General features: G+C 38.8%; 1 protein-coding gene across 13 annotated transcripts in view; it reads right to left on the bottom strand.

Moving 5' to 3' along the window:
• Window positions 1-14822, bottom strand: part of RALGAPA2 (Ral GTPase activating protein catalytic subunit alpha 2) — a 426648-nt gene that overhangs the window by 301888 nt on the left and 109938 nt on the right. The window lies entirely within an intron of this gene.

The raw sequence follows: 14822 nt of genomic DNA, 5'->3' as shown, positions 1-14822 counted from the left end.
GCTGAGAGGGAAATTTATTGCCTTAAATGGCAACATTAAAAAACAAGAAAGAGCAAAAATCTAGAACTTAAGAGTAAACCTGGAGGAATTGAGAAAGAACAACAAACTAACCCCAAAGCAAATTGGAGAAGAAAAATAACAAAGATTACAGCAGAGATAAATGAATGGGAGAACAAAAAAACAATATAAAGAATCAATAAAACCAAAAGTTGGTTCTTTGAGAAAATCAATAAAATTGATGGGCCATTAGCAAGGTTGACAAAGAAAAAAAGAGAGAGGATGCAAATAAACAAAATCAGAAATGAGAAGAGGTGTGTTACCACAGACCTTGAAGAAATAAAATAAATCATAAGAGGATACTATGAACAACTATACGCCAATAAACTAGACAACTTAGATGAAAGGGACAAATTCCTGGAGACACACAAACAAGCTATACTGACTCAGGAAGAGATAGAACATCTCAACAAACCAATCACAAGTAAAGACATTCAATCAGTCATCAAAAATCTTCCTACAAAGAAAAGTCCAGAGGCAGATGGCTTCACAGGGGGATTTTATCAAGCATTCCAGAAAGAACTAACATCAATCCTGTTCAAATTTTCAAAAAAATTGAGGAAAAAGAGGCCCTACCTAACTCACTTTATGAAGCTACTATCATTTTAGTACCCAAACTGGGTAAAGATGCTATCAGAAAGGAAAATTACAGGCCAAACTCCCTAATGAAGATAGATGCAAAAATTCTCAATAAATATTAGCAAACCGAATCCAACAACACATTAAAAGAATTATACACCATAATAAGTGGGGTTTATACCAGGAATACAAGGATGGTTCAACACAAGAAAATCAATTAATATAATACTGCACATTCACAAATCAAAAGGGAAAAATCACATGATCATCTCAATTGATGCTGAAAAAGCATTCAACAACATTCAGCATCCTTTTCTGATAAAAGCACTCCAAAAGATATGAATCAAAGGTAACTACTCAATATGATAAAGGGAATATATGCAAAACCAATAGCCAGTATCATACTCAATGGAGAGAGACTGAAAGCTTTCTCCCTAAGATCAGGTACAAAAGAAGGATACCTACTGTCACCACTATTAATCAACATTGTGCTAGCAGTTCAAGCTACAGCAATCAAGCAGGACAAAGAAATAAAGGGCAACCAAATTGGAAAGGAAGAAGTAAAACTCTCATTATTTGCAGATTATATGCTACTATACTTGGAAAACCCTAAGAAATCTACAGCAAAGTTACTTGAGCTAATAAACAAATTCAGCAAGGTGACAGAATATAAAATTAATGTGCAAAAATGAGTAACATTTCTATACACAAGCAATGACCTAGCTGAGGAGTCAGTTAAGGGAAAAATTTCATTCAAAAAACAACTAAAAGAATCAAATACTTAGGAATGAATTTAACTAGGGACGTAAAGGACTTGTACATAGAAAACTGCATAACATTGCTAAAACAAATCAAAGGAGATCTAAATAGGTGGAAAGACATTCCCTGCTCATGGACAGGAAGGCTAAATATAGTTAAGATGTATTTACAAATTGATCTACAGTTTCAATACAGTACCAACCAAAATTCCAACAACCTACCTGAAGATTTGGAAAAGCTAACTATCAAATTTATCTGGAAGAGAAAGAGACCCCGAATAGCTAAAAGCATCCTAAAAAAGAAGAACAAAGTGGGAGAATTAACACTCCCTGACTTTAAAACCTATTATAAAGCCACAGTGGTCAAAACAGCATGGTACTGGCACAAAGACAGAAGCACTGATCAACAGAATCAAATTGAGAGTGCAGAGATAGACCACCAAATCTATGATCAACTGATTTTTGACAAGGCCCCCATATCCTCAGAACTGGGACAAAATAGTTTTTTCAACAATTGGGCATGGAAGAACTGGATATCAATAGCCAAGAGAATGAAAGAGGACCCCTATCTTAAACACTACACAAAAATTAACTCAAAGTGGATCAAACACCTAAATATAAGAAGTAGCACCATAAAGCTTCTAGAAGAAAATGTCAAGAAACATCTTCAAGACCTCATAATAGGAGGCAGCTTCCTAAACATTATACCCAAAGTACAAGCATAAAAGAAAAATAAATGGGAACTCCTCAAAATCAAATGCTTCCGTACCTCAAAAGACTCTGTCAAAAAGGTGAAGAGGCAGCCAACCCAAAGGCACAAACTACTTGGAAATCACATATCACACAAAGGTTTGATTTCCTGTATATACAAAGAAATCACATAACTTAACAACAAAAGAACAAACAATCCAATTATAAAATGTGCTAAAGATATGAATAGGCATTTTTCTGAAGAGCAAATACAGATGGCTCAAACCACATGAACAGATGCTCATTTTCACTGGCTATAAGAGCAATGCAGATCAAGACTACAGTGAGATACCACCTTACACTTAAAAGAATGGCTGCTACTAAACAATCAGGAAACTATAAATGTTGGTGAGGGTGTGGAGAAACGGGGATACTTAGGCACTGCTTGTGGGAATGTACAATGGTGTAGCCCCTGTGGAAGACTGTTTGGCAGTTCCTTAGGAAACTAAATATTGAGTTGCCTTATGATCCAGCCATAGCACTACTTGGTATATACCCGGAAGAGCTGAAAGCGACAACACAAACATACATTTGCACACTGATGTTCATAGCAGCATTATTCACAATCGCCAAAAGATGGAAACAAACCAAATGCCCAAACAACAGACGAGTGGATCAACAAAATGTGGTATATACATATGATGGAATATTATACAGCAGTAAGACAAAATGACATCCTGAAGCACATGACAGCATGGATGAGCCTTGAGGACATAATGCTGAACGAAATTAGCCAGACACAAAAGAACGAATACTGTGTGATTCCACTTTTATGACCAGCATAGAGGCATAATCAGAGACTTATAATACATAATACAGGGGACTTTAGATGGGTGAACCATTAGCTAATAAGGTTGAACTCAAATGTAAGGAAACAGATAGGAATGAAGGTAATTCTCTAGTGGGTCTAGAAGTAATATTACCATATTGAGATGAGCAAGATTGAAAGAAGTTGTATAGACCTACGTGTCCCACTGACTCACATTAGAAATATGAATGAGTTCTTGAGTGTTTAAGTCCAGGGTACAGGGGGAAAACTGCTGTTGCATGCTATGAGCTATGTTCAAAAGGAAACCATCAGCACTACTATAACAACAGCAGAGGTAAATGATGGGGTGAAGGACAAGAGTTAAGAGAAGGTTTCGATTTCCTATTTGGTGAGGATGTGTTTATTACTTTTCTGTCTCTTGGGAACAATAAAATTATCTAAAATTGAGAATGTTGATAGACTGTGGACTTTGGATCCTCCACATGATGTTTGATGAATGCAAGTGGCTGAAGGGTGCACTGACAGAGAAACAGAATGGCAAACAATGGTGTATACTTATGAATGAAGGCTGTGCTGCTACAAAAAGGAACAACGTCCTGAGGCATGCAACGATGTGAATGAACATGTGGGACATTTGGTGAGACAAAATAGGCCAGACACAAAAAAACAACGATATGGACACCTTTAGAAAATGCTTATAAGAAAACAGGGGCCTAGATTGTAAGCTTTTAGAGCAGACAAATTTAAGCCCAGAGTGGTGACTATTAGTTCTGGATTTTGAGAGGTTGTTTTATATATATAATCTGATATTTAGAGATAAGAACAAAGCCGAACAGGTTAAGGTTTGAAGCAATTCAGAACATAGGGATAAGGAAGACAGTGTCTATATTTTAGAACCACACACAACTCTTTGAGACCAATGGAAGAAAGATTTATTTGACCTGGAACTGAAATTTTCTGCACTGTATAATTTAATTCAACTTATCTGTATAGTTCATTTGAACAACTGAAACATAGAAAGCACAGAATAAGAAAGAGGTCCTTTAATCCTATATAGATTACTGTAATGCCTGGGAACATCCTAGAATATATTAAACAGATAATCAAAAAATACTGGCAAGTCCCTGAGGGAGGGGAGAAAGACTATGGCACTATTAAACCTTACCATCAGGGAATTCCCTGCTACTGTGTCAAACTTTAGAGATACCCAAATCAATAGGCCATGCCCTCGATCATGAGACTTACTCTTGTGAAGCTTACATAGGCAGCGGTGAAGCTTAGACTACCTATAGGCATGCCTAAGAGTTACTTCTGGAGGACCTTTGTTGTTGCTCAGGTGTGGCCTCAGTCTTTCTAAGCCCAACTCTGCAAGTGAAATCATTGTCCTCCCCCGTATGTGGGACATGACATCCAGGGGTGCAATCTCCCTGACGATGTGGGTGAGGACTCCCAGGAATGAATCCAGACCTGGTACCGTGGGATCAACAATTATGTCCTGACCAAATGGGGGAAAAGAAGCATAATTAATAAAGTATCACTGGCAGAGAGAGTTTAAATAGAGTCGAGAGACTACTCTGGAGGTTGCTCTTACACAAGCTTCCACTGACATTGCTACCTATCATAACATGCCAACCCCCAACCAGGACCATTCCAGCCAATCCTAAAGAAAACCTAGGGCAATTTATAAGATTCCACAAGGGTTCCAGGCACTAGAGTAACTTGCTAGAAACCTACAACCTCCAGATGGGTCCCTGGTCCACATAAGTCCTGAAACCTAGCCCAGCCTCTCCAGAACATCAGAGTTCCATCTTCCTACCCCATGTTAGTGACAGACCCTTCCAATAGTAAAAATTTAGAATTGCCACAACCCAAGCAACTCCAAAGAGAGGTATGGAAAGATCAAAGATGATGGTGGAATTATACACAGAAGATAGGACTTAACAAATGACTATGAATGCTGAATTGTTAAATTGATATCTCTTTTAGTGTCCAGTATTTTAGAGTAGCTAGAAGTAAAAACCTACAATCGTGAAATTGTAACCCATGTCAAAGTCTGAAATATGTTCTACAACTAATTGTGGTGCTGTGCTTGGATATTTATAGCTTTTTGGTATATATGTTATTGTTCACAAAAAAAGAAGGAAAAAAAAGTTGATTGTAATGATAAAGTATTTAAGCCCTTTAGCTGCCTATATTCTGGAGCAGCCAGGAAAAATATGAAAGGATCACAGGGTAGCCCATGACAAACTCTGGGATCTATCCTGTAACAACTTTTTGAAGAGTGCTTTGAAAACTATTTCTTTGCTTTGTGTATATGTTATACTATACAAAAAAAAAAGTTAAAAAAAAAAAAAAACCACATCAGTGAGATACAGATTTATTTTTCTGGACATCTTGAATAATTTTGCTGACCCAAGTTGAGAGTGGCCTCTTGTATATCAATCACATCCATGCCACTCTGGATCATTACACTTGTGAGAATGAATGGGCAGAACTATCCCAAAGCACAGTACTTGCTTAAGGTAAGGGACTTACCACTCAAAGTCATTCCATCCCTCCATTCTCCAACTCCAAAGGCTAGAAGAGGGTGATACATCACACTAATATTCATACTTTCATGGTTTTGGGGCATGAATACTCAATTGCAAAACTTCTATATTTTCTTGGAGCAATTTTTATTATATATCCTTCTCCCCATACTGATAGTACTGCCTATAAAAGGGTCATTGAAATAAACCTCCTATGTACTTTTAGAATTATATAGAGGATCCCATTAACCAAATATCTGAATAGAATGTAAGTGATTTTCAAGTTAAATTTTGTTATTGTTAAGAGCATATTAAGAACAGAAAAAATCATGAGACTGATTTTGGACTAAATCATTGTTCTCTCATACTGTATGGCTCTGAACAAATTACTTACTCCAGGAGTCTTGGTTTTCTCTGTAAAATGGGAACAGTATTAACATCACAGGGTTGTTATGAGGATTAAACAGGAATGCATGTAAAGAACTTAGGATAGTGCCTGGCATATTATAAAAACATATTGAAATGATCAACTTAAGTTGTATGAATAGGGTGGAATTGGGGGACAGAATCATCTGTTTGTTCATTGCATTATTACAGTGCCTGACTAATTTGTACAGTAGGGTTTAAATATGTAAATATTTATGGGTTGAAGACTCAATGAATATAGCTTTTATTGCAAAAAAAAAAAATGTACATCAAGCATTCTCTTTAAAGGCACCAAGTTATTTTCAAAGTGAGCTCTGTTGCCGAAATAGAACATAATGATAGTGTAGATGGATTTCCCATAGTGCTACCAAATAAAAATCCATTTCTCTTAATAAAATGAAGCTTTCTTAGCCTCTTCTAGTCCACAGTATTACCCAAAAGGCTACTTTTCCAAAAACATATGATCTGGCAGGCATTTAAAATTATAGTAAGCAATAAGAACTGAAACAAATGGAATATCTATATCTATCCATTTCTTGTCTTTTGGGCAAATATTAAATAATACTTAATATTTAAATAATTAAGTAATTAAATATTTAAATAATTAAAAATTAATAGTGAGAGCCTAGATAAGAATTAGTCACAGATATAGGTCCATTGGCCACCCGCCACTCTATCATCCCCACTCCCAGTCCTGGAATCAAGCTGAAAGTCTCAACAGCTATTTAGAGTATTAACTGATTCTGGTAAATGTAAAGATGAGTTTTTGCTTCTTAGGTGTGTGATGAAACCCTAGTCAGTGAAACAGACACGTGTGCTTGGACCAGCCTGTGTGCCCATGCCCAGGGCAATGCATGTTTTATGTGGCATTAACTGGGGTAAAAGGGTGTTAGTATTCAGCTGTCAACTGGGTTGGCCTGAGAGGTCCATCTGAGGGAAGTAATTGGAAGGCTGCCACTTCATTCCCTCTCCTCAACCATCACCATCCCTGGGCACACCCCAAGCCCACCATTCATACTCGAGACTTATACACACTTCTGTAAGGCTATCAACTGGCACAATTCATTTTTTCTAACTGTTCAGCTATGAAATAATTTCAGGAAATCTACAATCCTAGGTCATTATGAAAGGCTGGTTCAGAATTAGTAAAAGTGGTATTTTAGCAACATAACTAGAGTCATAATCACAGAAATAAATGTCTTACCATTCCAAACTTTTTTTTCATTCCGTACTTGACCTATTTGAGCTTCAATGTTTAATTTATGCACATACAGAATTGGTAACAGCAGGCATACTGAGAAATAAAAATCACCTAGTCTGCTTTCTCTAATGCACATCAAAGAACCCCTATCTCATATAAAAATGAGTAACTAGTAAACAGTACTTTACTAAAAATATTTTCAGCACAACATGATGCACCAAGAATTTTCAGATTTGAAAGAGGGTCTCTTTTAGTTTTCAACATAGTATGTGATGTATAAACAATTATATGTTCATTCTTCCATGAGTGACAAACTGAACAAGAAAATTTGTTAAACCAGATTCTCCCAGCAGTAAGTCTAGAAGGCATACTAATTCCTCACCTCCTGAAACATACTGTCAAAGGTATCATTTTAAATCAACAGGAAAATTAAATTTCACTTTGGAAATTAAGAAGAAAAAAAACCTTCATAATAGCAGCTGAAAGAGTTCAAAGAGAATCGAGAGGTTACACTGGAGGGCACTCTTACGCATGCTTTAGTTAGACACTGCTATCTATCATAACTTGCCAAACCCTAATCAAAACCATTCCTGCCAATCCGTAAGAACACCTAGGGCACTAGATAAGATTTTACAAAAGTTCCATGTACTAGGGTTACTTCCCAAAACCTAAAACTTTCAGATGGGTCCCTGGACAAGATAAGTCCTGAAATGCAGAGGAGCCAGCCTTTCCAGAACATCAACTAGTTATACTACCCTATCCAACATTAAATAGTTAGAATAGACATAGACCAAATATCCCCTAAAGAGAGGGAGAAAGAGCAAAGGTGATGGTGGCGTAATACCGAGGACAGGTTTAACAAATGAGTATGACTGCTGAATTATTATACTGACATTTCTTTTAGTCTCTAGTACCTTAGAACAGCTAGAAATAAAAACCTAAAATTGTGGAAATAAAAACCTAAAATTGTGGAATTGTAACCCATACCAGACTCTGGAATCTGTTCTACAACTAATTGTTGCAGTTGTTCTTTGAAATTTATTGCTTTTATGTATATACGTTATTTAAAGAGAAAGAGGAGTGTAACAGAAGATAGGATTTAACAAATGAATATGACTGCTGAATCATTATATTCATATTTCTGTTGGCCTCCAGTGTCTTGCAGCAGATAGAAGAAAAAATGAAAAATCACAGAACTATAACCCATACCAAACTCTAACATTTGTTCTACGCTTGTTAAAATGTACTTGGAAATTTATTGCTTTTTTGCATATATGTTATATTTCACAATAAAAAAATGAAGGTAAAAAAACTTCATTCATAGCCTATAACATACTGGTAAAATGCAAATTATTAAAGTGGTATCTAAAATATTGTTTTTAAGGTCTTTTATAAGAGCAGCTTATTTGTTTGAAAAGAAATTTTGGACTACTTTATTTGGACAGAAATGTTCTCAAGGTGGCTAGAATTATATTAAATCTAAAATTCCAAAAAAAACTTTGAGGAGAAAAATTTGTATATGCTTTTGTTTCAGTAACCCTATTTCCAAAATTAAATATTCAATTGTTTAAAGTTGCCTTTTGCCCCTATAGACAATGTAAAGGAAGAGTGGAACACAGTAGACACATTTGAGATGCAGTGGGAAACACAGCTGGAAGACAGAGAAGGGAAAACATGACACAATAATGCCCAGCCTCAGCCCCAAAACTGTCCATGTCCTAATCTCTGGAATCTGGGTCTATGTGGCCTGACATGGAAAAAGGGACTTAGCAGATGTGATGAAGTTAAAGCAGTTGAGATGGGGGAAATTGTGCTGGATGGTCCAGATGGGCCAATGTAATCACTGAGAGTTTCTATTTAAGTGAGACAAGAGAATGAGAGACATATCAGGCAACATTATGATGGAAACAGGGAGAAAACATGATGTGGTGGAAAACAGGGAGAAAATATGAGCCAAGGAATGCAGGTAGCCTCAAAGCTGGAAAGGGCAAGAGACATAGATTCTCTCTTAGCACTTCCAGAAGGAAACCACTCCTGTCGGCATCCTGGTTCTAGTGCACTGTCACTCATTTTAGATTTCTGACTTTCAGAACAGTAAGGTGATAAATTTGTATTGTTTTAAGCAAAGTCTGTGGTAATCTGCTACAGCAGCAATAAAAAACTAATATAGAAACATTCTGAAGTATACTGACAGTCTCTCCAATGGCTGTGACCATTTCCAAGTGCCATCTGCAGGGACTGGGGACACAATGGGTACCAATACCTGTCTTCCCAGGATCTATTTCCCTACTTCACAGAAAGCCAGTGTTGTGCATACCTCCTCCCAGCCTAGGAGATTCATAGAAAGCTGAGCCACAGCTCCAGAGAGGGCCTACTGAGGGTACACCTATCATGGTACACCCTGGCCTACTCACACACACAGTTTTAAGCCAATTAGTACATGATATTCCTGTGAGATGGACTGCAGGCAGGTAATCTAAATTGTTCCATGCTCTGCTCAGGCAAAAGGGAAGAACTTTCTATTTTCGTGAACAAGGAAACCAGTGACCCAGCTGCTTAGCAGCCATCTTACAATCATGGGGGAGCTAAAAACAAAACTGTCCCAGGGAGAAGGGCAATACACACAAGAGAAAACTGCAGAGAATCATGAAGAGATGGTGAACATGCCTCATGCTCAGCCAGCCTCACCACAAACTTCTTTCTTACGAGATTAAAATAGTCCTTTTATGTTTAGACAGTTTGAGCTGAGGTACCTTTTTCTATTAGGGTGATGAAACTATCCTAATTGATTCAGGAGGTTAAAGCCTTATGACATTAAAAAAGTAATAAAAGTAGACGACTCTGAACTGAACGAGTCAACTAAGGGAAAAAATCAGAACCACGACACAGTGAATTTGGTTTCTTGCTACACCTCATCATCCAACTACATTTTTCAACAATGACCAAATTATTTTCAATAAATATGGGTGGTGGTTTTCTGAAACCAGAGAAGAAAGTGCTACATCCTTTACTCCTTTGACTGGGCCATATTTTCAATTTTCTGAGGGTGATCTGTTATCTTCTGCTGGCATCTGGGCATTTAGTCAGATTTCCCTGGGTGTTAGACCCAACAAGTTGAAAGATTTTTCTGTGAAATCTCTGGGCTCTGTTTTTCTTATCCTGCCCAGTAGGTGGCGCTCGTGGCACACGTTTGTCTGCGGGCCCCACCAGTAAAAGGTGCTGTGGGTCCTTTAACTTTGGAAAACTCTCGCCGTGGGGGAGGTTCGCCAGCTGAAGCAGCTTGGAAGAGTGCCAGCCGGCCTGGAGATCCGAATGCGGGGAGGGTCGCTGGCCGCCGCAGCCCGAGAGCGCCCGTCCGAATCTCCTAGTCAGCCCGGGGCGCCAAGCGTGGTGGGAGGGCGCCAGCCACCGCGGCCCGGGAGAGTGCACCGTTCCCAGCCGGACCGGGAAGTCACGTGTGTGGAAGGGACCCCGGTCACCGTTCTCCGCGGCCTGGGGATCTCCAATCCAATTCTCCCAGTTGGTCCGGGGGGCCGCGCGTTGGGGGGGTCGCCAGCCGCCGCGGCTTGAGGGGACCGCCTGTCCACTTCTCTCAGCTGGCCCGGGAAGGAGGAAGGGAGGGACTCCGGCCGTGCTGCCGCCCCGGCCCGGGGAAGCCCGCGCCCCTTGGCGATCTCACTGGAGCGGGTTCTCCCAGCCAGTCAGCCGTTCCAGGATTAGGTACGCTGTCTTTTTTATCTCTGTCGTGGCTCCGGGAGCTCTTCTGTATCGTTTCTACTCCCCTAGTAGCTGTTCTGGAGGAGGAACTAAGATCCGCGCATCTTACTAAGCCGCCACCTTCTCCCTGGTTTTAGTGCTACATCCTTTAATTGAGACTTTTTAATTCAATGGACAACTACATAAGATGTAAGGAGAAACTTGTCAAAAAGCATGACTGAGTTTCTTACACATAATGTTACACAGATTTTTGTCTACCTGACAGTTTCTAGTTTTTGTCTACCTGATGGGGGAATCAAAGTATCTCACTGTAGTTCAAAATTAATTGTACTTCTCTTATATTTGGTGACATATGGTTCATTTCTGTTGCCTTGTCTGTGAACTGCCCTTTTATCTCCTTTGTCCATTTTTCAATTGGATTGTTTATCAATTTGTAAGCACTTTTTATATAGAAGAGACTAACACTTTTAACGGTCATGATGTTGCAAATTCTCTACACAGTCTATTGTTTGGATTTGGCTTTATGGTACCTTTATAAATATTTTTCTATTGTTTTCAAATAAATTAAAGGCGATTGCCTCTACTGACTTCTGGGTCTCACCTATATTTAAGGTTGTCTCCCACTTCCCAAATTTATTATACTCCCTTAGATTTTCTCATAAACTCTTCAATATTTTTGCTTTTTATATTTAAACTTTAAATCAATCTGAAATGTGCTTACGTACTGTGGAAAGAAGAGAAGTTCTAACTAATTGTGTCAATACCATTTTACTAAATAAAACAACCTCTTCTTTGACCTGGGTTGGTATCATCCATTGAAAGCATCTACTTTGTTCCTTAGAAGTAACCTATATGATCTATCTCTAGAAACCTGTATAATTTTCTCTTAATCTCTGAAAGTCAAATGTCAGTCTAGGTTTGTATTTACTTTGTAAATCCTTCCTGAGACTCAAGTGCCCTTTCAGTTTGAGGCATATATTTTTGTCAGCTCAGATAAACTTTTCTTAGTATTTGTTGATATTTTCTATTTTCCTTCTTACCTTACAATGTCTGTAAAGTAGGTCTCAACCTGTCCTCAGGTCTTGTCTACCCATTCCTGATTTCTGTCTCTTTGAACTTTTGCTCACTGTTGTGGAATATTTCTTCAGAAAAAAACAATTATGTTCTTAGCAATCATCCTCACCGTTTCATTTTATCTCCTATTAAATTTTTAATACTCAAGTTTTTAAAATTTATTTGTCTTTTGTTGTTTGTATGTAATTATCATCTCCCTTAGCTTTTTGAAAAAATAAGTTTCTCCTCTAAGTCTTCAGTCAGCTCTCCTTCAATGGAGCCACATGCTCTAGACTCTCAGTTTAGTGTTGCTCCATCAAGGTACAAGTCACCTTGAGACACATGGGCTCCTCAGGTCTGTAAACCCCCCAGCTCAGGTCTAGGTCACACTTCTGGGTCTTCCATGCAAAGGAGGTGCAGTAGGTGGACAAAAGAGCACACACAACTGTGACACTACCTCCCAAATCAAGGCACTGCTCTCTGACCTCCATAGTGGTGGTGCTGTACCAAATACACAGTCGCAAAGCCATTCAGCCTGCAAAGAAAAACTCCTCTGTGTCTAAAGATCTCAAGAAAGACAGCCTTCCCTTCCATGGCTCACAAGTATCCCAAATTCTGAGCTGCTGGTCCATCCCTTTCCAGAGACTCCAGAGGATATTTGGTACCTCACAGGTCCTCTCCATGGACTACCACACTTCCTGAGAGCCTTCCAGTACCTTCTTTGGGACCAGTGGAGGTACAACAAGCAGGGCCTAGGTCTTCTGCTCAGAAGTCACTGGTATGCAAGAGAAGGGGTGAGAGTGAGAGACAACCCAGAACAGGCACACAACAGGCATCTTCTCTGAAGGCCTCCTTCACCCCTGAGGTTGCCATCTGTGCTGGTTTGAAAGGATTATGACCCTAGAAAAGCCATTTTTAATCCTGATCCATCTTGTGGAGGCAGCCATTTCTTTTAATTCCTATTCAACACTGTAGGTTTGAAATTTGATTAGATTATCTCCACACAGATGTGACATGCCCAGTTCTGGGTATTAACCTTTGATTAGAGGGAGATGTAACTCCACCCATTCAAGGTGGGGCTTTAATAGTTTACTGGAATCCTTTAAAAGCAGAAACATTTTAGAAAAAACAAGAGAACCACAGAGACCATGCAGCCAGAGACCTTTAGAAATGAAGAAGGAAAACACCCCTAGGGGAGCTTCATGAAACAAGAAACATGGAGAGAAAGCTAGCACACACAACTGTGACATGTTCCCCATGTGCCTTTCCAGTTGTGAGAGAAACCTTGAACATCATCAGCCTTCTTGAACCAAGGTATCTTTCTCTGGATGCCTTAGATTGGACATTACTATAGCCTTGCTTTAATGTGGACATTTTCACAGTCTTAGAACTGTAAACTAGCAACTTAATAAATTCCCCTTTTTAAAAGCCATTCCATTTCTGGTATATTGCTTCTGGCAGCTTGCAAATTAGAGCACCATGTCATAGCAATTCTAACAGAGACTAGCAAGTGTTTCTAATTTAACGTTTCCTTTAGAACTCAGGAGGGTATGACAATACCCTTTTACAGACACAGTATGACAATAAAATGGATCCCCTAATAACTAACAAATTATAAGAACCTATTGCCCTATGTGTATAAATAATTAAGGACTATATGTTGAATGAAATATCAGGAACAAAAAGACAAACATTATCATAAGGACTAACCATGATGTACAAACTCGTTGAAATGAAATCAAGAACATGGATTATCAGGTTGGGGCCTATTGTAAAGGACCCTAGACTGTAAGCTTCTACAGGAATCATATATATTCAGGAGGTGTAACTGCTATTTCTAGATACTGAACTGTTTGTTTATAACCTGGTCATTACCAGAAACTTCGGGTATTTCTGTGACACCTGAGATTCAGTGTTAGAGCTTTGAAGCTATAAAAGTCAACAGTACCTCATACAGAAACTGTTTAAAAAGTTGAAAAAGTAATCAGACTTTGAATAGAAATATCAATGAAGCTGATCTGGATAGGATTAAGGTATATCAGAATACAGGGTAAAGGACGATATCGTTCATATTTTAAAACTTCAACTTCTGTGTGAGAACAAAGGGAGAGATGTTTATTTGGCAAAATTTATATTTTGGGTAGTACATTTCCTAATTTAACTTGTATGGTCAGGTTAGTTGAATACCATAAATACATGGGATCTCGAATTGGGCATGAGATCTTGGTACCCCAACATATCCCAGAGTAAATAGGGCAATGAAAAAAGAAGTATTTGCAAGTCCCATTGGGGGACTGGAGAGAAAGGAGGAAATATTCAACTTCCCATATGGAGAATTTCTGATATTCTCACAAGCAATAGGGACAGCCAAATCAATAGGCCAAGCCTTCAATCTTGGGGTTTGCCCCTATGAAACTTATTCTTGCAAAGGATAAGCTAATCCTACTTAAAATTAGGCCTAAGAGTCACCCCCAGAAAACTTCTTTTGTTGCTCAGATGTGGCCTGGCTCTCTCTAAGCCAACTCAGCAGGTGAACTCACTACCCTCCCTTCTATCTGGAACATGACTTCCAGGGGTGTAAATCTCCCTGGCAATGTGGGACACAAATCCCAGGATGAGCCAGGACCTGGCATTAAGGGATTGAGAAAGTCTTCTTGACCAAAAGAGGGAAGAGAGAAATGAGTCAAAGTTTTAGTGGCTGAGAAATTTCAAACAGAGTCAAGAAGTTATCTTAGAGGTTATTCTTATACATTATATAAATATCCTTTTTTGTTTATGCTGCATTGGAGTGGCTGGAGGCATGTACCTGAAACTGTTGAGCTGCGTTCCAGTAGCCTTGATTCTTGAAGACAACTGTATAAAGACATAACTTTCTTTATTTTTTTAACATGGGCCGGCATCAGGAACCGAACCCGGGTCTCCAGCATGGCAGGTGAGAACTCTGCCTGCAGAGCCACCATGGCCTGCCCAAAGACGTTACTTTT

This window comes from Tamandua tetradactyla, chromosome 1 (genome assembly GCF_023851605.1).
Source record: "Tamandua tetradactyla isolate mTamTet1 chromosome 1, mTamTet1.pri, whole genome shotgun sequence".
NCBI lineage: Eukaryota > Metazoa > Chordata > Mammalia > Pilosa > Myrmecophagidae > Tamandua > Tamandua tetradactyla.
The sequence above is the reverse complement of the archived record's forward strand: the minus strand, read 5'-3'. Positions and strand labels throughout refer to the sequence as shown.